We start from the raw sequence: 23,260 nt of genomic DNA on the forward strand, positions 1-23,260 counted from the left end.
CGCGCCCGCCACCCGCTCGCTGGCTCCCGGCGGTTCCCGCGGGCAAAGTTGCTCGGCCTCTCCGGGAGGGCGCCGCACCGCCCCTCGGGCCGCCGCGCGGGAAGGCCCAGCCGGCCGCCCCGCTTTTTTACCTGACGGAGTTTTCGCGCGCGCGCTCGCCCGCTCGCTCGCCCCTCTCGCTCGCTCGTTTTCTTTCTTTCCTTTTTTTTTTTTTTTTGCGCTCGCCCGCGCGGGGCGCCTTTTCCGCTCGCGCCGCCCGCGCCCTCCCGCTCGCGCCCTCCTTCCTGCTGGGCCCGGCAGAGCGGGGCGGCCGGCAGCTCTCCCCGCCCCCCTGCACCCGCGCTCCGGCGGAGGCGGCGGCGCCGCTCCGCGCTCCGACTCATTCCAATATGGCACGGGCGCAGGGCGCATGCGCCCGCGCCCCCCCCACTCTCCCCCCCCCCCAAGCTCAGCGGTCCTCCCGGCAACCCGCGCCCCTCGCCTAGCGCGTGTGGCACTCACGGCCCGGCCTCCCCGCGGCCGCCGGCTCGCCGGGCCGGAGCTGCTCGGAAGAGGAGGCAGCCGTGGGCCCAGGTCCGTTGCCCGCCGCTCTTCTCGCGTCCCCAGTCGGCACGTCGCCGAGGACGCCTGCGAGGCCGGGGGCGGCGCGGCGTGGGCCTCTGATCCCCGACGGCGCCGTGGATTGAGCGCAGTTGGGAGACGCGCTCTCGGGCTCCGCGGGCGCGTCCTGGCCCTGCTTGGATTTTGGAGAGAGACCTCACCTTAGCTTCTGGACCGAGCGGCTGGGGACCCGCCGAAGTCCCTGATCCGTCCATCCCGGGCGAAGCGCGCCACTGTAGCCCGCACGTGACCACCTCGAGCAAGATGGCATTAGCAGAGAGGCAGGGGCTCGGCAGGTCCCCAATGGGCGCGTGCCGCTTGCCGAGGGGGCTGCGCCCGCCGGCCCAGCCACATCGGGAATCCCGCAGGTCCTTTGAGACCTAGCAGGGCACCCTAGTGCCCGACTCTACCAAATCCGACTCGAGCACACCGGCATACCTCATGTCCAGGCTTGATCAGGGGGCGCTTTGTAAATCGGTTTTCCTGCAGCGAAGGGAGCACAGGGAGACCTAAGATCTCCGGGAGGATGGGAGGCTCAAAAAAGCTGTGAACCAGCCTCGAATCTGGAGGTGCCTGGAGGTGCCTGCGGGCAGTTAGGTTCGGCGACTCATCCCTTCCTCCGCAAGCACAGGTGTCAGGTGTCGGTAGGACGCACACACACCTGCTCCAGAAAGTTCCCTCAGAAGGGAGTCCCAGCGCTAGTGGGACCCGGGAGTGCCAATGAGACCAGACTCTCCAGCCCTAAATGGTCTCAGGGCTCCTGCCTTTGAGAGAAGGGAAGGCGCCCACACAGACATGCACCCCACACACAATGTCTTGGCATCTTTCTCTGGTTTTGGGCAACCTTAGGAAATATCCACAAACTCCAGATGATTTTTTTTTTCATGTGTAAGTGTAAGCACCATTGAAAAGACGAGATAACAGGAAAAAGGGATGTAAAAAGAATAATCCATTACTACACAATTTGACTTCCCAAACCAAACCTTCTACATAGATACCTAATTTTACATGCTTGCAAGCACACATTTTCTTTTATTTCTACTTTCACTAACATGTTTTATTTGCATGATCATTTTTAAGGCGTGCAGTTCCTACTTTCTTTGTATTTTATTTCGCGGCAGTGATCTGATAACATATCCTTGAGTTCTACACATGGGTAAATTTCATGGAGTGGGAAAGTTTGCAGGTGGGAAGCTATGGATGGCCTGTATTGCCCCCACTTGCTCTTCATCAGCAAGGAACAGCATAAGGAGTTCAATGCACGTCTCTAACCACTGGGTGACATCTTTTCTCCCCTACATTAATAATCTTGAACTATCAAGACGACCTTATTTGACATTTCTTGGATGACTGAATACTCAAATTTTCCCCATTTGCTACCTGTATTTCCCCTTCTGTGAAAGACCTGTTGTTCGAACCCACTGTCTTGAGGAGTTGAATCTCTTCTAACTTTAAACAAGCCCTTTTTTTCCCTCTGTTAAAGATATTTCACTTTTGTTATTGATGCAAATATTGCTCAGCCTGATGTTCCTTTTCGTTTTAATTTACAGTTCATTTGTCATTCTAGTCCTCTGGTGGTTTTTTTTTTTTCTTTTCTTTTTTCTTTTTCATTGTTTGAATGCTAACAAAGTGAGCATTCTGCTAGCTTGTATAATTTCTTTGCATATTTTATTATTTTATAATTCCCTGTCCAATTTTATTTTTGCTGTGATTGGGAGTAAAGTGTGGATTTAGTTCCCCTCCTCTATCACAATATTCAGTCATCACTTATTAAATAATTCTGACCTTGTTCTTTGCTTAGCAAAACCTACTTTTTTGCTATACTTTTGCTTTCAGCTTGTGTATTTCAGAATCCTCCCTTTCCTCCCATACACCTTGGTTTCAGCAAATACTGTATCGTTATCAATATTGGTTCTTTGAAATAGTTTTCACATCTGACAAGAGTCAGTTCCCACCATGAGACTTTTTTTGACTAGGACTGCCCATACATTTACATGCCCATACACACTGCAGGATAATTATATAAGGAAGGGTTAGGATCATTGGTTTCAAGGGCTGGAGAGATGGCTCGGCAGTTAACAGGCATATTGCCCTTGCAGGAGGCCCACAGTTCAGTTCCCAGCACCCACAGGGAGTTCACAACTGCCTGTACTTAAGCTCCACATGATCCAATGCCTCAGGCACCAGCACTCACATGCTTATACCCACACAGAGACATATAATTAAAAGTAAATCTAGCCGGGCGTGGTGGCGCACGCCTTTAATCCCAGCACTCGGGAGGCGGAGGCAGGCGGATCTTTGTGAGTTCGAGGCCAGGCTGGGCTACCAAGTGAGCTCCAGGAAAGGCACAAAGCTACACAGAGAAACCCTGTCTCGAAAAAACCAAAAAAAAATAAAAAATAAAAAAATAAAAAAATAAAAGTAAATCTAAAAAGAGAAAAGAACGTGGGCTTTGAGGATACACCAGGTTCAACACTGAGCATCAGCCAGACTGTGGTGGCACATGCCTTAAATCCCAGCACTCAGGGAGGGAGAGCCAGGTGGATCTCTGAGTTTGAGGCCAGCCTGGTCTACAGAGTGAGATCCAGGACAGGCACCAAAACTACAGAGAAACCCTGTCTAAAAAACAAAACAAAAAAAAAAAAAAACACTGATCTACCAGGTTGATCGCAGTCCTCGGGGGAGGACTTGTCCTGGAGGAGGTGGGAATGGAGGGTAGGCTGGGGGTAAGGGGAGGGGGTGGGAGGGGGGAGAATAGGGGAACCCATGGCTGATATGTAGAACTGAATGGTATTGTAAAATAATATATATATATATATATATATATTAAAAAAAAACAACAACAACACTGAGCTGCCCTGTGCCCTTGCAAGCTTCTGTTCCAGGCCTCACAGTTTGTGTCTGTAAGTGGGGATCGGAGAAATACCACTTCTCAAAACCAACGGCTGGCACTCGGTAAGTCTTTAATGTTGGCTACTGCTATTAATCATGTTTCTGTTCCAAAGAAGTGTATGTATGGAAAAACGCCACAACAAACCCCATTTCTTTGTACACAAACGCTGCTGCTGCTGCTGATGATGATGATGATGATGATGATGATGATAGCCAAAAACAGTAGTAGTGAGGTTGGAGCTGGGCGTGGTGGTACAATGGCTGTAGTCCCAACACTTGGGAGGCCCCAGAAAAGTGGACCAATCGTGGTGGCACAGACCTTTAATCCTAGCACTCAGGAGGCAGAGGCAGGCGGATCTCTGTTAATTCGAAGCCATCCTGGTCTACATAGCAAGCTCCAGAACAGCCAGTGCTAGCTTAATAGCCTCTCTCTCTCTCTCTCTCTCTCTCTCTCTCTCTCTCTCTCTCTCTCTCTCTCTCACACACACACACACACACACACACACACATACACACACACACTCAGACACACACACACACACAGTGTTGCAACTGACATGGAGTCGCATTAATCTAGGAACTGATTTCAACAGATCAAATACTCCATAACATTTCATTTTTCTAACCAGGACCTATGCTTTCAATTTATTCAGATTCTCAGAAGCCAAGTCCCTTGTCGCCTCCAGTATTTCCCCACTGCTCACTTCGTGACCCCAAATGAAGAAGGGCGAGGAGCCACAGGAACCCTGAAGCTGCCATTTGAACACTTGTCTTTTGTTGCACCATGTGGATGGGGGTGCGTACCTCCGGACAGGTCATGAGAGCATCCCCTAGAACAGACTAGGAGATTTCAAGTCATCCTCAATGAGAGACAAAGCTAGGCCACAGAGCTTCCAGTTCCTCAACCTTTTTAAACTTCGTATGTAGCCAGGCGGCGCACGCCTTTAATCCCAGCACTCAGGAGGCAGAGGCAGTCGGATCCCCAACTACAGAGTGAATCCCAGAACATCCAGGGCTACACAGAGAAACCCTGTCTTGAGAAACAAAAAAACAACCAAACAAAAGATAAGCAGAGGCTGGCATCCCCCCGAGGAACCTTGACAGTCCCCCACCCCACCCTGCTTAGTCTCCACTCCTCACTGGCTCCAGGAGGTAAGGTCATAGCAGATCAATGCCATGCCCTCCATGACCAAGGGGTCTAGACCTTTTCCCATATACAAACCTCTCTTCCCAAAGCCAAGCCTACTCACAGGTGTAGACATCAACTCGGGGGTTCGTATCAAGTTAGAATGTGAGATCTGGGCCCAGGGAACTAAAAAATATCCTGATCCATCAGATTCTTCCCAACACAAGAACTTAAGTTCCTCAAGCCTGCTACGATCTGCTGTCAATAGCCAGAGATTCACCACTGCCACTGACCAGTCAACTCCATACAGTCACCCCAAGAGAGGAGGTCTCATAGTGACTCCTCTTGGCCAGTCGTCCAAGTGAGAGGTGACTGCTACCAAAAAGTCCCACTTACTGCATGCCGCTCTCTGCTGATGCCCAGATGGCTTGGATGGCCCTGCTGCCCTGGAAGCCACAGGCCATTGCTAAATGACCTCTGACACCTACCCTGCTCCATACCCTTGTCTTGGCACCTGCCAACATACTACCACCCCAACTGCCTGTACACTGTAAATGGAGAAGTAGTAGGTTTGGAGGTCGAGAGCGTGGAGTCAAGTTCAGATTTAGTCAGTTTTTCTCAGATCTCCTGTGGAACTCTCTTTGTGGGAGCTCAGTTTCCTCATCTCCATAAACAGGCATGAAACCTCCCACTTTTCCAAGTCCTGAGAATCCACAAACAAAATGTTTATAAGCACTCTGCAAACTGTAAATTACATCAGAATTAAAATAAATAATTGGCGGGAGGGGCTGAGGACATAGGTCCATAGTAGATTTTCCCAGCATGTGCAAAGCTCTGGATTTTAGCTGCACGGTGATTGTGTCACAGCTCTAAAGGGAAAGGTCATACCTACAGCTCTCTTCCAGTTGGGAATGCTTTCCCTGCAGGAATGGAGCAGTTCTGCTCCTATTCCCACGAAAACTGTTACTTCTCTGCTCCATTCCCCTCTGGTGAAAGAAGGTCACCACCCAAACCTCTTTCAAGAAATTCAGTGGGAGCCTGGTGGCAGCACACGCCTTTAATCCCAGCAGTCATGAGGCAGAGGCAGGCGGATCTCTGTGAGTTCGAGGCCAGCCTGGTCTACAGAGTGAGTTCCAGGAAAAGTGCAAAGCTACATAAGAGAAACCCTGTCTAAAAAAAAAGAAAAGAAAAGAAAAAGAAAGAAAGAAAGAAAGAGAAAGAAAGAAAGAAAGAAAGAAAGAAAGAAAGAAAGAAAGAAAGAAAGAAAGAAAGGAAGAAAGAAAGAAAGAAAGAAAGAGATGAGATTTATTGGGAGGGAGGAACCGAGGAGAGTGGCTGCCTCTGTCAGGTTGGAAAAATGTAGCCCCAAACTGAGCAAGGGTTTTTTTTTTTTTTTTTTTTTTTTTTTTCTCTTTTCCTTGTTTTTGGTTTTTGGTTTTTCGAGACAGGGTTTCTCTGTGTGTATTTCTGTCCTGGAACTCACTTTGTAGACCAGGTTGGCCTCGAACTCACGGAAATCTACCTGTTTCTGCCTCTCTGAGTGCTGGGATCAAAGGTGTGCGCCAGCACCACTAGTTCCAGATCTCCTTTCTATCCGTGAGTACCACACCCCACTGAGGCCCACTTTATACCACAGCCCTCACTTTGTATTTGAGGAGGGAGAGAAAATTCCTAACCACAATTTTCCCATGAATTTCTCATGAATATCTCTTACTCTCTCTTTTTTAAAACAGGATATCACTGTAGCCCACACTGGCCTCAACTTCTATGTAAAGCAAATTAAATGAGGGAGCTGGGCTCTGGGAAATAGCTCAGTCAGTAAACTCCTAAGTCCCTGAGTTTCAAACCCAGAACCCATATAAAAAGCCAAGGGCAATGGCACGTCCTTGTAATCCCGGTGCTGGAGATAGGGAGACAGAGATCACTGGGCCTAGACTATGTGCTGAGTTCTAGGCTGGCGAGAGAATGTCTTTTTTAAAAGGCCAGTGAGAGGGCTCAGAGGATAAAGGGGCCAACCATCCAAGCCTGGAAACATGAGCTCAAGCTCCAGAACACATAAAAGTGGAAAGAGAAAACCCCACAAAATTGTCCTCTGATCACCACACAGACACTGTGGCATGTGCATCCCTCATGTGCCATGTCCACACAGTCATAAAGAAATACATTTATCAGTTTGTTAAATAAAACACAAAACCAGGAGGGTGGCATCTGGGGAAACACCACCAGATGTTGTCCTCTGGCCTCCATATATATATATATATATATATATATATATATATGTGTGTGTGTGTGTGTGTGTGTGTGTGTGTGTGTGTGTGTGTGTGTGTGTTTGTGCTTACATGGGCATGTGCACACATGTGCACCCTCATAGACCCTTTCACACACACACACACACAAACACACACACACACACACACACACACACACACGCACACACGCACGCACGCACGCGAGCGTTTATTGTTTGTGAGTATTATCTGGATTAAAGAACTTGAGAAGCATGATGACGACTGGTACAGAAGACATGGACTGGTAGACCTTATGCCAAATGTGGCCCCTATGGTGCTTTGCTCAGCCAGCACAGCGCAGTCACCACACACTCTCTTTTGTTTTGGGGCAATAATTTATAAGCAACAAAACACATACATTTCATGCACACACAGCTTTCTTGAGTGCTGGCAGAGGCACAGCCCCTGTAAAAATCACGGCCACCACCAACGTACAGGATACGACCAAGGTGTAGCAGCATGTGCCTATAACCTTAGCTACGTGGGAGGCATGGGCGGAAGGATGGCTGTGTCCCAGGCCAACCCGAGCAATGTAGCAAAACCCTCCTTCAAACTTTCCTTTCCTAATTTAAAGGATGGGAGATATGGTTCGATGTTGGGGTGCTGGCCTAGCATAGATAAGGCCCTGGGTGTCAGCCCCCCTGCCACCCAAGACTCAGAGAATGTTAAAGGTGAGTGAGGGTTGCTGCTTTGTGTTCCTGCCGTGACCATTTCACTCAGGAACTCACACTAGCTGTGGGTGTCTGCTTAAGATCTACACAGGATCAAACCAGTCAAAATTCCAGCATGGCTGGGAGAAGGGTTCACGAAGCCCCGCCCCTACCTTAGGAGCTATGGGGGTTATGACTGCTTGGGGAGGGTCCTTTTTCTTTAGGGTTGTGACCACTGGTAAGTTGTCCGTGCTCCAGTGGATGGTCTGACACCCTCGTGCGTATGGGCAGCACTAGCTGGATTCAGTGGGTTATTAACACAATAAGAGGACGTGAGGTTGAGGAGGACCTCAGGATAATGGTCCTGGAGGAGTGAGACGGGGGAGCACGTGGATGTGATCAAAATGCATTGTATATGGCTGGGCACGGTAGGGCAGGCCTTTAACTCCGCACTCAGGAGGCAGAGGCAGCTGCATCTCTGTGAGTCCGAGGCCAGCATACATAGTCTACATAGAAAATTCTAGGACTAAAAAGAGAGATCTCATCTCAAAACAACAGCAAAATATTTGTACATCTATTAAATTCTCAAAGAATCGATGAAAATAGTGTTGTTTCAAAGGGGCCACTGAGATGGGTCACTGAGATGGGTCAGTGGGGCCACACAAGCATGCAGGCCAGAGCACAGACCCCCAGCACCCAAACTATGTCAGCCCAGTGCTTGGGAGGCAGGGATGGGATTGCAGAGCAAGGTAACTAGCTAGACCAGTTGGATCAGCAAGCTCTGACTCAAAAGATAGGGTAGGGAATAGACAAGGAAGACTCGGATGTCAACCTCTGTTCTGCACATACAGACATACACTCATCTACATGCACATACATGTAAGCACGCATTTATACATGCACACACACACATATGTAGATGTATACAAAAACAATTGTACATCCAAACTTGTACAGGAATATTCATAATATTTTTGTTCATAAAAATCCAACATAGGCAACAGGAGACTAGACCAAGTGTGGGTCACCTACTCTGACAGCTATGACTGTCAAAGACGATAAGGATGAAGACCTGTCTCATGGGGCAAATAATAATAATGAATAATGTTGCTCAAAGAAGCCAGATACTGAAGAGCTGACTACCCTCAGATGAAATCTTGGGAGGACAAAACTGGCCTTTGGGGGTAGAGACCACATGGTGTGTACTTCTGGGGCCAAGGACATGGGCAGCAAAAAGGCACAAAGGAGTTTCCCAGAGTGGCAGACCCTGCTGGGGTCAATAGTTACATGACATGGGTCTACTCAGTCACCCGGTCGTCTACTGATGGTTTCGTGCATTTTAGCAGGTGTAAGTTAAACACCTCGGTAAAACTAAAAAGGAAGGAAGGGAGGGAGGGAGGGAGGGGGAGGGAGGGAGGGAGGGAGGGAGGGAGGGAGGGAGGGAGGGAGGAAGGAAGGAAGGAAGGAAGGAAGGAAGGAAGGAAGGAAGGAAGGAAGGAAGGAAGGAAGGAAGGAAGGCAAGCCTCTAGGGCATGTTCCCAGCCGAGCCTCTCAGACCCCACAGCGGTGCTCTGGGCCTGTTCACTCCCACCCTTCAGAACTCCGGATGGGAGCCATAGGACAGGTGTAGTGTTAGTCACTAGAATGTGTAAGCCACTGGCTAGTGAATGAGGTCATAAACATACAAATAGCAGGTTTATAGCAATTGAGAGGCTTTTATCACCAGTGTGCCGGTGCCTTTTATGGCAACTCGTAAATACACCTCCTATTAGAGTTATAGCAGGTCCCAGCCAGAGGGGCCCACTGACCTGCTGGCTACAGTAAAGGCTGAGAAGAGACAAGGCACTAGGACTTCCTTTTCCTCTTTTCTTTTTGGGCCATGTATCGCAGGCTGGCTTCAGACTCTCTATGTAGCTCAGAATGACTTCGAACTCTGATCCTCCTGCCTTTATCCACTAAGTGCTGAGATTATAGGTGGGCATTACCATGACCAGTCTTCTGTGGTGCCGGGGATCAAACCTGGGACTTGTGCATGCTACACTAACACTACCAACTAACTGAGTTTTTTTTTTGTTGTTGTTTTTGTTTTTGTTTTTCGAGACAGGGTTTCTCTGTGTAGCTTGCGCCTTTCCTGGTGTAGCTTGCGCCTTTCCTGGAACTCACTTGGTAGCCCAGGCTGGCCTCGAACTCACAGAGATCCGCCTGGCTCTGCCTCCCGAGTGCTGGGATTAAAGGCGTGCGCCACCACTGCCCGGCCTGTTTTTTTTTTTTTTTTTGTTTTTTTTTTTAAGATTTATTTATTTATTATGTACACAGTGTTTTGCCTGCCTGTATACCTGCAGGCCAGAAGAGGGCACCAGATTTCATTATAGATGGGTTTAAGCCACCATATGGTTGCTGGGAATTGAACTCAGGACCTCTGGAAGAGCAGCCAGTGCTCTTAACCTCTGAGCCATCTCTCCAGCCCCTGAGTTTTATACCCAGTTCCGAGCCTGGGCTTTTCTGAGGTCTGAGGACTCCACATCTGGGGTGGGGCATGACTTCCAGCTGGAGCCAACCTTGCTCAGGACACTTAGCTCAATACTTTCTTGTATGGCACATGAGTAACAGGACAGGGATCTTAGCAGACCATAACAACAATGCCCCATTTAGACTAAGCTAGCCCATTTTCCCCACTGTGGCCTCTCTGTTCACTTTTTCCTTCTTCCAAGCACCGGCAAACTTCAGACTCTACATTCCTGCTACTTTCTGAGTACTGGCTCTGCAGGAGAAATTTCCTAAGGGCACACACACACCTGTGCTGTCATGGTGCTCCACGTGTGAAAACGTCACACACAGAGCAAGGGGCATGAACAAACAGATGCACACAAGTACCCACAGACATGGGCACACATTTGAACAGGTGCTAGAACAATAGTCTCCCTTCTTTGGGCTCCTGAAAACACTTAGATTTTCCGATTAAGAGTTAATGAGCTGAGCACAGTGGCACACACGTTTAATCCCAGCACCCGGGAAGCTGAGGCTGGTGGATCTCTGTAAGTTTGAGGCCAGTCTGGTCTACATAGTGAGTTCCAGGGCAGTCAGGACTATACAGTGAGACCCTGTCTCAAAAACAAATGAACAGGGGCTGGAGAGATGGCTCAACAGTTAAGAGCACTGGCTGCTGTTCTTCCAGGGGACCTGGGCTCAATTCCCAGCACCCACATGGCAGCTCACAACTGTCAATAGCTCCATTTCCAGGGGATCTGACACCTTCACACACACATACATGCAGGTGAAACACCAATGCACATAAAATAAAAATATTAATAAATAAATAAATAACAAATGAACAGCCGGGCAGTGGTGGCGCACGCCCATAATCCCAGCACTCGGGAGGCAGAGCCAGGCGGATCTCTGTGAGTTCGAGGCCAGCCTGGGCTACCAAGTGAGTTCCAGGAAAAGGCACAAAACTACACAGAGAAACCCTATCTCGAAAAAAACCAAAAAAAAAAAAAAAAAAATGAACAAGTTGCTTGTGTATCCTATGCTGTATTAGATGTTATATCCTCCAATGGACTTTTGTTTGTCTGTTTGTTTGTTTGTTTGTTTGTTTGGAGACAGGGCTTCTCTGTGTAGCCCTGGCTGTCTGTCCTGGAACTCACTTTGTAGACCAGGCTTGACCTCACAGAGATCCACCTGCCTCTGCCTCCTGAACGATGGGATTAAAGGCATGTACCACGACGGTTCAGCTCTCTAATGGACTCTTAATCCTTACCATCGAACTGATTGGTAGGCAGTATCTTGCCCATTTTACAGACAACAGTACAGACTCAAATGCCACCTGCCTAGGATCCATCTACCCACTGAGCCCTGGACGTTCTCCATTGCAGCTCTCCAGGGTTACAGCAAACAGAAAGCCTGGCCCCCACCCCTCCCTCTGCATGCCCCTCTGGTCACAAGGAAGGGGGCTCAAGACCTCCCAAGAGACCATCCCCATCTTTAGCTGTTAGTCCTCCATTTCCCTGGAGGCCTTCCCTGGTGGCTACTAGCCAGGAAGTCGCAGATACTCTGTGAGAGGACAGGAAATGGGGCAGTGAGGTTAGAGGTGCTAGGAGAAATGTCTGAGACAACACTAAAGGCCCTGAAGCTTCTCCTAGAACCTGGCCACCCTGCGCCCTGAGGACCGGGCTTGGCTTGCCAGCAGCTGCACATCACCTCTCTACTTTGGCCCCCTAAGGTCCTTTGTGCCCAGTTTCTGAAGAGAAGAAATATGATTATCTCACAAAGAGCCAGAGGTCAGGAAAAGCCATGTTTTCCAAGTGGGTCACTTCGGGACGGTAACCCCTAATTTGGTTTAGCCCATTCAAAGGCCATGCCTGCTACAACTTCAGCCACACAGATAATCGCTGTTAGGCAGGTACCTGGGGCTGCGTAGAGGCAGGCCCAGTCTCAAGGAGGGAATTAGACAGATAGCTGACTTAAATCTGGACTCCTGATAAGGACAGGAGTCTTGGAGCAAGTGGTCTCTGTTTCAGGAGAGGCTGCCCAGATAGCTCCAGCATTAACAGCCTGCAGACACGTAGGCTGGTGCAGGAGCTGGCACCTGGGTACTGCCTATCCCTCTGTGTGGCCTAATGGGAGAGCAGATGTGGGCCTCTGGCCCAGTGAGATTCCAGGGCTGGGCTGGTGAGGTGGGCTCATGGAGAACAGTAGTAGTAGTAGTAGTAGTAGGTTTTGGAAGAAGAACAGACCTTGATTCCAGGAGAGCTGACAAGAAAGCCAGCCAGGCCCCCCAGAACACAGCAGATTGAGGGCGGAGAGATGAGCCTCAGTGAGGTGGGCAGGAGCGGGATGGGAGTGGGGTTCTCAGCCAATAGGCTGCGGGGACACTAAAGACTTCTGAAATGCTTAGGAAAAGGAGGGGACTGGAGAGGAGGGAAGGGACTTTCAGGAGAAAGCTGAATGTACAGAGGACTGACTACACATGGGAATGCTCCGCAGTTTAGGGATGGAGGAGCAGCCCCTGCAGGCTAGAGTGGGAGACATCCTAAGGGCCCAGCCTGCTGATAGACACTGTCAGCAGCTCACTGCTGCCAGGAGCACCTCTGATCTCCATGGCAATTCGTGAGGTAGGAACTATCCCACCCCAAAGTCCCCTTAACAGCCACCAAAACTGAGGCCCAGACAGGGTTGTGCTGTGAGGTTTTGGCATCCCATGCCTTTAGCCCCTGTCCTGACTCCACCACAGGCTGCAAGCCTGGAGTTGGTCTGTTAGATACATCAAGGAACTTCAGCAAGGCCATCACAAGACAGAAAGAAAGTACAAGTCTGTGTGACAGGTAACAAACATAAAGTCACAGTACAAGCAAAGGATGGGCGGAAATTGCAATGCTTATAACAAAGGAGTGATATCCAGGATATATAAAGGTCCAAAAACCAATAGGAAAAACATCAAATATAGTAAAAACAAGGGCAAAGGTCACAACAGACTCTTTATAGAAAAGGAAATAAAGAGGCTGGCGATATGGCTCGGTAGCTGAGAGTACTTACTGCTGTTTCAGAGGACCCGGGTTTGGTGCCCAGCACCCACACTGGGTGGCTCATAACTCCAGTTCCAAGAGTCTGATGATCCTTTCTGACCTCCAAGGGTGGCAGGCACACACATATATACTTGCAGGTGGACACTCATACACATAAGATAAAAATAAATAAATTTTAAAAGTTAGTTTAATAAAGGAAAAAGAAAATGAAATAAAAATAATCATAAAGGCCAGAGGCAAGCTGGCTCAGCAGGAAGAAGTGTCCGCCACTAAGGCTGATGACCTAAGTTCTGTCCCCAGGACCTGCATGGTAGGAGGAGAGAAACAATTTCTTCAAGTTGTTCTCTGACCTCCACATGTACGCTGTGGCACACATACACACATCAAATAAATAAATGTAATTACAATTTTCAAATGATCACTAAGTAATTTTATTGTTTGAGAATTTTTTGTTTGTTTTTTGGTGTTTTTTTTTGTTTGTTTGTTTGTTTGTTTGTTTTTTTGAGACAGGGTTTCTCTGTGTAGTTTTGGTGCCTGTCTTGGATCTTGCTCTGTAGACCAGGCTGGCCTCGAACTCACAGAGATCCTCCTGGCTCTGCTTCCTGAGTGCTGGAATTAAAGGCGTGTGCCACCACCACCCGGCACACTCAAGACTCTTATTCTCTGCATGCTGACTAGTTGTGACTCTAGATAAATAAATACATACTGTAAAAAGACTGAGAGATGTGCTACTATGTTCTGTCAGAAGCATATTTTATGTTTTATGTGTTTGTTTGTTTGTTTGTTTGTTTTGAGGCGGGGTCTCACTGTGTCCCTCTGGCTAGCCTGACAGTTTCTGTGTAAACCAAAGTGACCTCAAACTCACATAGAGATCCACCTGCCTCTGCCTCCCAGGTGCAGGATTAAAGGCGTGCGCCACTACACCCAGAGAGAAGAATAGTTCTTAAAACGTCTAAGTGATGGTGTATGCCTTTAATACTAACATTGGGGAGGCAGAGGCAAAACTATCTATGAGTTCCAGGCCAGCCAAGGTTGCAGAGTGACAGCCTGTCTCAAAATACCAAAACCCAAACTATACCAAACCACACAACAACAAAAACCTGTAACAGAGAAACTCACAGTAAAAGGCAATATTTTGAGAAAACGTCACATCGCCATAAGAAGGCGCAGGAAGTTCCTTTGCCTGGAGGTGGACACAGGTTCTTTAGCGCATGATGGGGTAACTGCCACCGAGCTCAGCAATTCTACATCCCAGTACCTCAGGACAGCCTTAGGGAGGGGCCTGCACCGTGAGGGTCCATAGCCAGGCTATAACAGCACGCCATTGCAAACAGCCTAGGTGTCCAGGGACAGGGATTGGACAAACCTCACCTGCTGTGTCATGCAGAAGTGATGTGTCAATTACAAGGATGGAAGAAGGCGGCAAAGGAAATGGCTGGTTTGGGGAGGCCGTGTCTATGGAGAAAAAGCATATAGCCCATGTCCCCGCAGGAAGGGTGGACTCCTCTGGAAACACCCTGGATCTGAGGGGTGAGACAGGGTTGGGAACCAGTTCCCCTCATCTCCCTCATGTCCCACAACTGAAGTCTAACCATGGTCAGTGAGAAGAAAGGAGCAGACAGGCTCTGAAAACTAAGTTTACAGGGTCTTTTCATCACAGACAGGGGCTCACGTTAGCCCAGCTAGCCTAGAACCCATTGCGTTGGCCAGGCTACCCCTGAGTCTGCAGTAATCCTCTTGCCTCAGTTTCCTGAGTACAGGGCGTGCAGGCATGAGTCATCATACCTGGCAGAGTTTGCTTTTGTTTTTGTTTGGTCTGGATTGGTTTTGGTCTGGATTGGTTTTGGTCTGGATTGGTTTTGGTCTGGATTAGTTTTGGTCTCTTGAGACAGGTTTTCTCTGTGTAAAACAGGGTTTGGTTTTTTTAAATTATTTCTTTACTTGTGTGTGTGGAGGTTGGAGGACAACTTACAGGAGCTGGTTCTCTTCTTGTCCATTAAACTTGGCAGTAAGTGTGTTTGTTGCTAATTATCCCACTGGCCTGAGGTTTAAGGTCTTAAAGGAGCAGCACTGAGTTTTGAATACCAAAATGAGAGGAGAGAGATAGAAAGTCAGGGGTCTCGGTGACGTCACCGGCTTTGCTGCCTACAGGGTCTTCTGCGGAGACATGACCTCAGGAAGGTAAACCAAACCTCACTCACCCAATATTTGATGAGCCAGATGTATGCCTCTTTGCATTTCTTAAATTTTTTTCATTATTGTATGTCTGTTGATGTGGGTAATGGGCTCATGCCACAGGGTGCTCGTAGAGGTCAGAGGTCAGCCTGGTGGCGTCCGGGTTCTCCTTGCACCTTTGTGTGGGTTCAGGTAGTCAGGCTTTTCCACAAGTGCTTTCCAGTTGAGCTATTTTGCCAGCCCGAGTTACATGTCTTAGCTACACAAACCACCAAAATGTTTTCTTAGAAATACAGTAACTTGTTTTGTAGTACAACTAGTATGATTCTCTCTTTATAGAGGAAAAAACAAAACAAAACCAAAAAATTGCTAACCCTCCTGAGTTCTGAGCCTGTGGAGAGCAGACAAAAGGGGTCTCTTGATTTAATTTTATTGCATTACTTTTTTTTTCTTCAGACAGGGTCTTGCTGTGAAGCCCAGACTTGCCCTTAAAGTCCTTCTGTAACCCGGGTTGGCCTTGAACCTGAGAGCTTCCTCCCTTAGGAGTACTGAGGTGACGGCCCTGACCACCACTGACGCACTGGGGCCTGCAGTTAGTGTGAGCTGTGCAGTTATGCTACCTAGGCAGGCCTCCTGCTTGCCTCAGGCAATCCTCTCCCTCTTGAACAGTGGGAATACAGATATGTGCACTGTCTGGCTTGTGTTACAGTTTTTTCTTTTTCTTCTTTTCATTTATTTGTTTGTTTGTTTTGAGACATGGTCTTTCTATGTAACCCTGGCTGTTCCTCACTGTGTAGCCCAGGCTGGCCTCAAATTCACAGAGATTCACCTTGTTTCTGCCGCCTGAGGACTGGGATTAAAGGCGTGTGCCAACCTGGCTTGTGTTACATTCCATTTGCTTGTTTGTTTGTTTTGAGATAGGGTCTCAATATGTAGCCTTAACTGTCCAGAATTCCCTATATAGACCAGGCTGACCTTGAATTCATAGAGATGCACTTGCCTTTGCCTCCCAAACAAGGGGATTAAAGGCATGTATCACCATACCCAGCCCTTATGTTACATTCTTAAAGTAAGGTTGTACCAATGTTTCTAATGTAATTAAAAACTAAGTAACTAGGATGGAAAAATGGCTCAGGAGTTAAGATCACTGGCTCCCCTGGACATGGTGGCATCTGCTTCCAGGACAATCAGAGCTACATAACAGAGAGACAAATAATAAATAAATAAACAAACAAATAGATGAAAAAAATAGGGGCTGGAGAAATGGCTCAGAGGTTAAAAGCACTGGCTACCCTTCCAGAGGTCCTGAGTTCAATTCCCAGCAACCACATGGTGGCTCACAACCATCTGTAATGAGATCTGGTGCCCTCTTCTGGCCTGCAGTCATACATGCTGCATACATAATAAATAAATCTTTAAAAATAAAAAGGCACAGCTGCTCTTTCAAAGAACAAGGTTCAGTTCCCAGCACCCACATAGAGGCTCACAATATCTGTAACTCCAGTCCCAGGGGGGATCCAACACCCTATTATGACCTCCTCAGACACCAGACATGCATGTGGCACAGACATATAGGCAAGCAAAACACCCAGATACATAAAATAAAATTTAAATTAAATAACTAAGTAACTTCCTTCTCTGGAAAACACTAAATGGCAGACGACCCTAGTGCAGCAGATGCCTTGTTGGGCTTCAGGTTTGGGAGGCCAGGGAAGCTCTGTCAGAGGCGTGGCAGCCTTGGCAGTGGCTCTGGTCGCAGTTTGGTGACAGAGACTATAAGGGAGAACACAGAGTGTCAGGCCCCCATCTCCTCCTGGACAGAGGTACACTTCAATTTCTCATTAACTCTGTGCTGATCAGTGTTCATGGATGCGCTGGTCCTCAGGACTCTTGGGCTTCCCTCTTAGTGGCCTGAGACCCTGTGGTCCAGCCTAGGACTCCTTAGGGTCTCTAACTTGGGGTCACCTCTAGAAACAGCGACCTCAGGACTCAAGGGTGCTCACAGATCAGGATCCCTGGGTCACATTTCTTGGTACTCTGATATTGTGAGCCTCTACATGGATGCTGGGAATTGAACCTTGTTCTTTGAAAGAGCAGCTATGTTATTTTATTTTATTTTATTTGGTCTCTCTATTGTGTCGCTCTGATTGTCCTGGAAGGCAAATGCCACCATGTCCAGTGGAGCCAGTGATCTTAACTCCGGTGGCATGAACCTGTGTACCAGGCACTGGAGAAAGCAGAGGGGCCTTGGGATCCTTGAGAGAAGAGGCCTCTGAAGACTGTGAGCAGATGAGCAAGGACAATATACAGTGCAGTAACAGCCTTTCACTGCAGTTGCAGAGAGGTGGCCATCGGGGTCCAGCAGAGGTTATAATGTCAGCCAGAAGTCCATGTGGTCCCTAGGCCTAATAGCAGGGAAGACCCTAGGATGACTGTGGCTTATAATAAATTTTGGTTTTACTCAATTACTGGGCAAGCCTCAATCAAACATTTCACTATTAGGATAAGAATTTATACTGTATCAAGCTGATAATAGATAGATAGATAGATAGATAGATAGATAGATAGATAGATAGATAAATAAATAAATAAATAAATAAATAAATAAATAAGAAAAACAAACAAAAAACCAAAAAAACCCCAAAACCTCCCATGAGGCCAGGGAGATGGTACAGAGGGTAAATGTGCTTGCTGACCCAGCCTGACAGGAAGGACACCACAGTATCTGGAGAACCTGACCCAGGCTTGACACAAAAGATACTTTGCCTATGGGCACCCCATCTCCAGAGCAGAAACACGGGTTGTGGGGAATGGGAAGCAAGGTGGAAGTCTTACTTCTCTAGGAAGGGCTTTCTGGACCTCTGTTCCCCAAGGGAAGAGCAGGTGTGCACAACCAGGAACAGTAAGGCTTGCCTTCCTTTCCCAAGCTGCTGGCTAGGCTGGACTGAGGCAGGAGAGCTTCCAGGAAGGCCCTGGTCCCTCTGTACCTCTCAACGGGCCCAGAGCCCCACAGCCTTCAGCTTTAGAACCTGAGAAGAGTGAAGAGGCTCTGGCTCTGGCCAGGCGAGGAAGACTCCTCAGAGTCAAAAGTGAGCCTGCCCTGCCCTGCGCTGTCCTGGGGCCACTGGCGTGGGTTGGAGATGTTCGGTGTGGTCTGAGACCTCTGAGAGCAGAGGGCTCATTGTTCCTGGTTCTAGTGCACCGGAAGCTGGGGGAGTCCCTGGACAACAATAACAGCCCAAGGGATCTCTGTTCCTGTAGGGAAGAGCCTGTCCCAGGAGACTCCATGTCGCTGAGTTCTGACAAGGACAGCAAGGCTCCGGATCCAATTAGCACTAATTGGACAAGTGGGAAGGCCCCCGGCCACGCAGCAAAAGCAATAAGGTCTGCAGGGTGTCATGAAGGCCGCACCTTTTAGGGGCCAGGTGAGTCAGGCTTTGGAGGCATCTGTCTCTCTGAGGGAGCCCTGTGATCCTTCTGGAAGATGGAAGTCATTCCAGGGACGGTAGATGGGGATGAGGAGCCAGACGGCTCCCTTTTCTCAGCCTGGCACTTAAGGCTTCCACACTCAGCCCTACCAGAGTCCTCTCCTCGAATGAGGACTGTTCCATTTCTTCTGTTCCCACTCCTCACTACCCAAGTCAACCATGCATACACACACTCCTGTTTTAGGTGTCTGTGGAGTCCTTCCTGAGCCATCCCTCGGAGGCTTGCTGAGTTGCTAGGTCTTTGCTCTAAGGGCCCAAGAGCCCCGATTGGTCAGAAGGAGGACAGTGATATGAGAAGTGGGACTGGGGACGGGGAAGGCTTCTGATGCCTACTTCCCCAGTTAGCAGCCTTCTCCTCTTCTGCTTATTGCTGTCTAGGCCTGGGCCCGGGACAGACCAAGGGAATACCCAGCTAGCTATCTTTCAGGCTTAGCAGAGAGAGAGGCCAGATTGGCAGGCTGGGTGCTTGTAAATAGGGGCATCAGCTGTTGGTACTCCGTGCGAGGCTATAGGTTTTCTGATCCTTCAGACAAGACTCTAGGGATATGCCATGCTGTGCTCACAGACCAGGCAACAGGTGGGAACTGAACCCTACAATCAAAAGGCTGGAGGGGTTTTTTAAAAAAGGCTCCACATACGAGCTCTCTGGGGTGGGGCTAGCCCTCAGGGGAATGGCACAGCCTGAGACAGCTAGTCCTTAATGACAGCAAACATTCCCTGAGCAAAGGGTTGCCTCTGGAACTCGGTATGGGCCATCAGAGTTGAGGAGCCAGGGCCAGCCTGGCTCATCTGTCCTACACCAACAGCTCAGACACTCACCCCGAGCTGGGGTAGTGGGAAGAATACTTCCCATTCTTCACAACACTCTCTACCAAGGAGACAGAGGCTTGGCTCTGCACACCCCACCCCCCTTAGAGACCAACCTGGTCCTGGGCAATTTGGTGTTGCCATGACAACCACATACTTCTTCCTTACTTAGCCGATCGAATCTGAGTTGCAGATTAAATCCTGGTGAGTTGTCTTCGTATGTATGAAGAGATCTGTGCATCTTCCATCTCACACACGCCTCGATACCTACCCTTGTCTCTTGGTGTCTGAGGCAAGGAAGATGCATTGTGTATACTCTCAGGCCCCTGGGGTAGAACTTGGTGGCAGAGCTCACTTGAGATGTGGCTTGTGGGAACATACACATGGTTGTATTGCAAACGGCTGCTAAGGCAAGCAGGCCTTGCAGCTGGATGGTGTCCTTAGATCTCTCAGTTCAGGAGGTTCCCTCAAGGCAGTGGTTCTCAACCTGTGGGTTGAGACACCTTTGGGGGTTGAACAGCCCTTTCACAGGGGTCGCCTAGAACCACTGGAAGACAGATATTTACATTATGATTCATAAGAGCAACACATTACAGTTATGAAGTAGCAACAAAAATAATTGTATGGTTGGGGGTCACCACAGCATGGGGAACTGTATTAAAGCATCACAGCATTAGGAAGGTTGAGAACCACTGCCTTAAGGACTTGGTTCACCAAGTCTGGGACTTGCCTGTGTGTGAGCTAGCACTGTTTCATGACTGGGACCTTGGACCTAGAGCTCCCAGTCTAAACCTTTATGAGTTCCCTATGATTGACCTCAGCCTCCTTTGACTGGGTATAGAGAAGAATCACCTGCGGTGTGGAACTCAGCAGTGAGCTCAGAGCCTAGCCCCGCAGGACAGAAGAGATGCACAGCAAGCTAGGCATGATGGCGCACACCTTTAGTCCCAGCACTCAGTAGGCAGAGGCAGGTGGGTCTCTGAGTTTGAAGCCTGCCTGGTCTAAATAGTGAGTTCCAGAAGAGCCAAGCTTACACAGAGAAACCCTGGCTTGAAAACCAGAGAGAGAGAGAGAGAGAGAGAGAGAGAGAGAGAGAGAGAGAGAGAGAGAGAGAGAAAGAGGAAGAGGAAGAGAAGGAGGAGATGTGGGGCAGCAGTGACAAAGAAGAGCTTTGTCTGCAATAAGCCAGGTGTAGGGGGCCCTGGGAAGCTGCCTCAGCCTGGCAATCAGGTAGCAATGGTTTAGCACATTTAACAGAAGGCAGCTATATGGTAGTTTCAGAAAAGCATGGAGCTCCCTGTCAGGTCAAAGTTAAGGTCTAGCCTGCTCTCAGATCTGTCTTAGGTAGGTCTTGGACTCACTAGAAAGAGTCACTTAGGATGGACACAAAACCTGCCTCTGCCCTCTACACTGATGGTCAGAGGCTCTTGCTCTGTGTTGTGGACATAACATGTGAGTGGTCCTGTGAGGCTGTTGCTCAATTAGGTTGAAGCATCCTTTGGTCAGAGGCAGGTCCATGACCATAACTGTATCTTAGTTAGACCTACACTTCTGCTCCATCTTTCTATTCTTCTGAGCTTTAGTTCCTTCACGTTGGGGTCCAGCAGACAGGACAAGAGTGGGACTGGAAGGTGAGGGGTTCCTAGAAGAACACTATCTCCAGGACAGTTGAGGTCCACAGCACCAGTTGGGCTTAGGCATGCTGGGAAGAGCTTACAGAATTTGGTCAGAGTTCTACATTTTGAAAAAAACATAAAAACCCATCCTACAAAAAAAAAAAAAAAAAAAAAAAAACAGCCAAACAAACAATAAAACCAACCAACCAAACAACAACAACAAAAAAAAAAGGCAAAGGAAAAAAAATAAAGAAATTAATTCTAGCTTAAGGGCTAAACATGGTGGCCCATGCCTGTAATTCTACCATTCAAAAGGCCAGAAGTAGAGGCCAGCTGGGCTTCATCATGCCAACACAGCTGTGCCTGCCGAGTTTGTACACACATGCATGCACACTCCAAACAAACAAAAACTATAGTACATACCTGTAATCCTGGCACTCAGGAAACTGAGGGGGGGGGATTGCCAAGAGCTGTAGGCCAGCTTGGTTCATATATAGCAAGAATCAATCCTGTTAGGGCTGCATACTGAAATCATGTTTTAACCAATCAAAACCCAGCTTAAGGAAAAACAAAGGATTGTAACCGAGAGGAAACAGCAGCCCACCTTTGGGTTAGCAGAGAACAATGTTCGCATACCATAGCTTTGAACATATAAACACTGAACGTCAATTCGCCCCGTATCGTATCGTGACAGGGAAAGAGAGGGCGTGTGTGGAAGTGACTCTCAGAGTTCCTTTCACACAAGAAAGGCTGGGTTCCAAAGGTGACAAAGTAAGAAACGACAACAGAGGAGGACATGGCCAGGAGAACGGAAAGCAGCAGGGAGCCGGTGCTGACCGGGTCCCGCTGGTTTTGCATTACCATCCTCGCAGTAGGTTTGCCCTTTAAACTTTTATTATTTTAATCAAAAGAAAAGTTAAAAATCAGAGCAGGTAAGATTTGGATAGACAACGTGCTGAGGCTTGAGACACTGAATCGACTGTTCAAAGCCATGAAGAGGAGAAGGGCAGAGCTGGGATCCAGATCCATACCTTAGGTCAGTCTGTGCCAAAGCCCACTGTAGGTCTCAGCCAGGAGTGACTCTACACACAGGCCAGGCATCCATGCCCTGTACACACTACATATATGAGGTTCAAGTCAAGGGGCTATACCCCAGGTCTCTGGCCAGGGAAATGAGGCCTGTGAGAAGGTCCACTCCAAAGCTGCTTGCTCATGGAAGCCACCTTGCCCCAAGGAAGGAGCAGATGGAGACCCTGCCTCAGCTTTTCTGTTTATTTTGTTTACCAGGTAACTTCCCCCCAGTTCCTCATCCAGTATCACATTCTCTGAGGGGAGCACTGGGTTACTAATGATTTTATTGACACCCAAAGGATTTGCTTATAGAGAAGGAATACACCCTTAGTGGCTGAGCCTATCTCTACATCCTTCTGGGACTGAGAAAGTCTACAAACCCACATCTTGGCTACTGACTTTTGTTCAGTAAGAAACACCAAAATTCCATTGTCCCTGCAGGATTTCCTCGTTCTGCAGTAGGAGAGACTACCAGTTGGCTGGCTTAAAGATTGGCTACCTGATGTCCCACTTAATAGTGAAAATTGCCTGGCATTGTGTGAATCCCTCTTCAGACATGGAAGCCAAAGACAGGAGCCATCTGGCCCCTGATCTATAGGTCTTATGAACTGATTCCATGCAGGCTGATTACAAACTTATCTCAGCAGGCTCCCTTCCATCCCTTCACCCTGAGGGTAAAGCTGGAATGGAGGAGTGGTGACATTTATTCCAAGAGTTCAAAGGCAGAAAAATGACTCGGTTGGCTGGTTTCTTAGACGTCTCTGCGGCAGATACCTTCACAGCAACTCAGAACCTTGCCCACAGGGGGAAAGAGCTGCAATGATATGCCACACAGCAGAGACCCACTACAGAGGGCCAGCCGGCTGGGCAAGGCACCCAAATCGGAAAAAGGAGCCACAGAATGGATGTGAGGTCGTTCAGTATCTACAAGGCACTGGCTGCCCTAAGCAACTTAGTGTTTATAATTTACCCTCAAGAAATATGTGACATAGGTTGCTGAAGAGATGGTTAAAATGCTTGTCACT

General features: G+C 48.5%; 1 protein-coding gene across 3 annotated transcripts in view; it reads right to left on the reverse strand.

Moving 5' to 3' along the window:
- Sfmbt1 (Scm like with four mbt domains 1) overlaps window positions 1-1,078 on the reverse strand; it is a 127,232-nt gene extending 126,154 nt beyond the window's left edge. For 2 of the 3 annotated variants that reach the window (XM_028891301.2, XM_028891297.2), the window contains exon 1: window positions 132-174. The gene's annotated coding sequence lies outside the window, so the exon portion shown is untranslated. Of the gene's footprint in view, window positions 1-131; window positions 175-761 lie in introns of those variants that run through there. The other variant, XM_028891298.2, reaches the window with a different exon arrangement.
- Between the last annotated feature and the right edge of the window lie 22,182 nt (window positions 1,079-23,260).

This window comes from Peromyscus leucopus, chromosome 9 (assembly GCF_004664715.2).
Source record: "Peromyscus leucopus breed LL Stock chromosome 9, UCI_PerLeu_2.1, whole genome shotgun sequence".
Lineage (NCBI taxonomy): Eukaryota > Metazoa > Chordata > Mammalia > Rodentia > Cricetidae > Peromyscus > Peromyscus leucopus.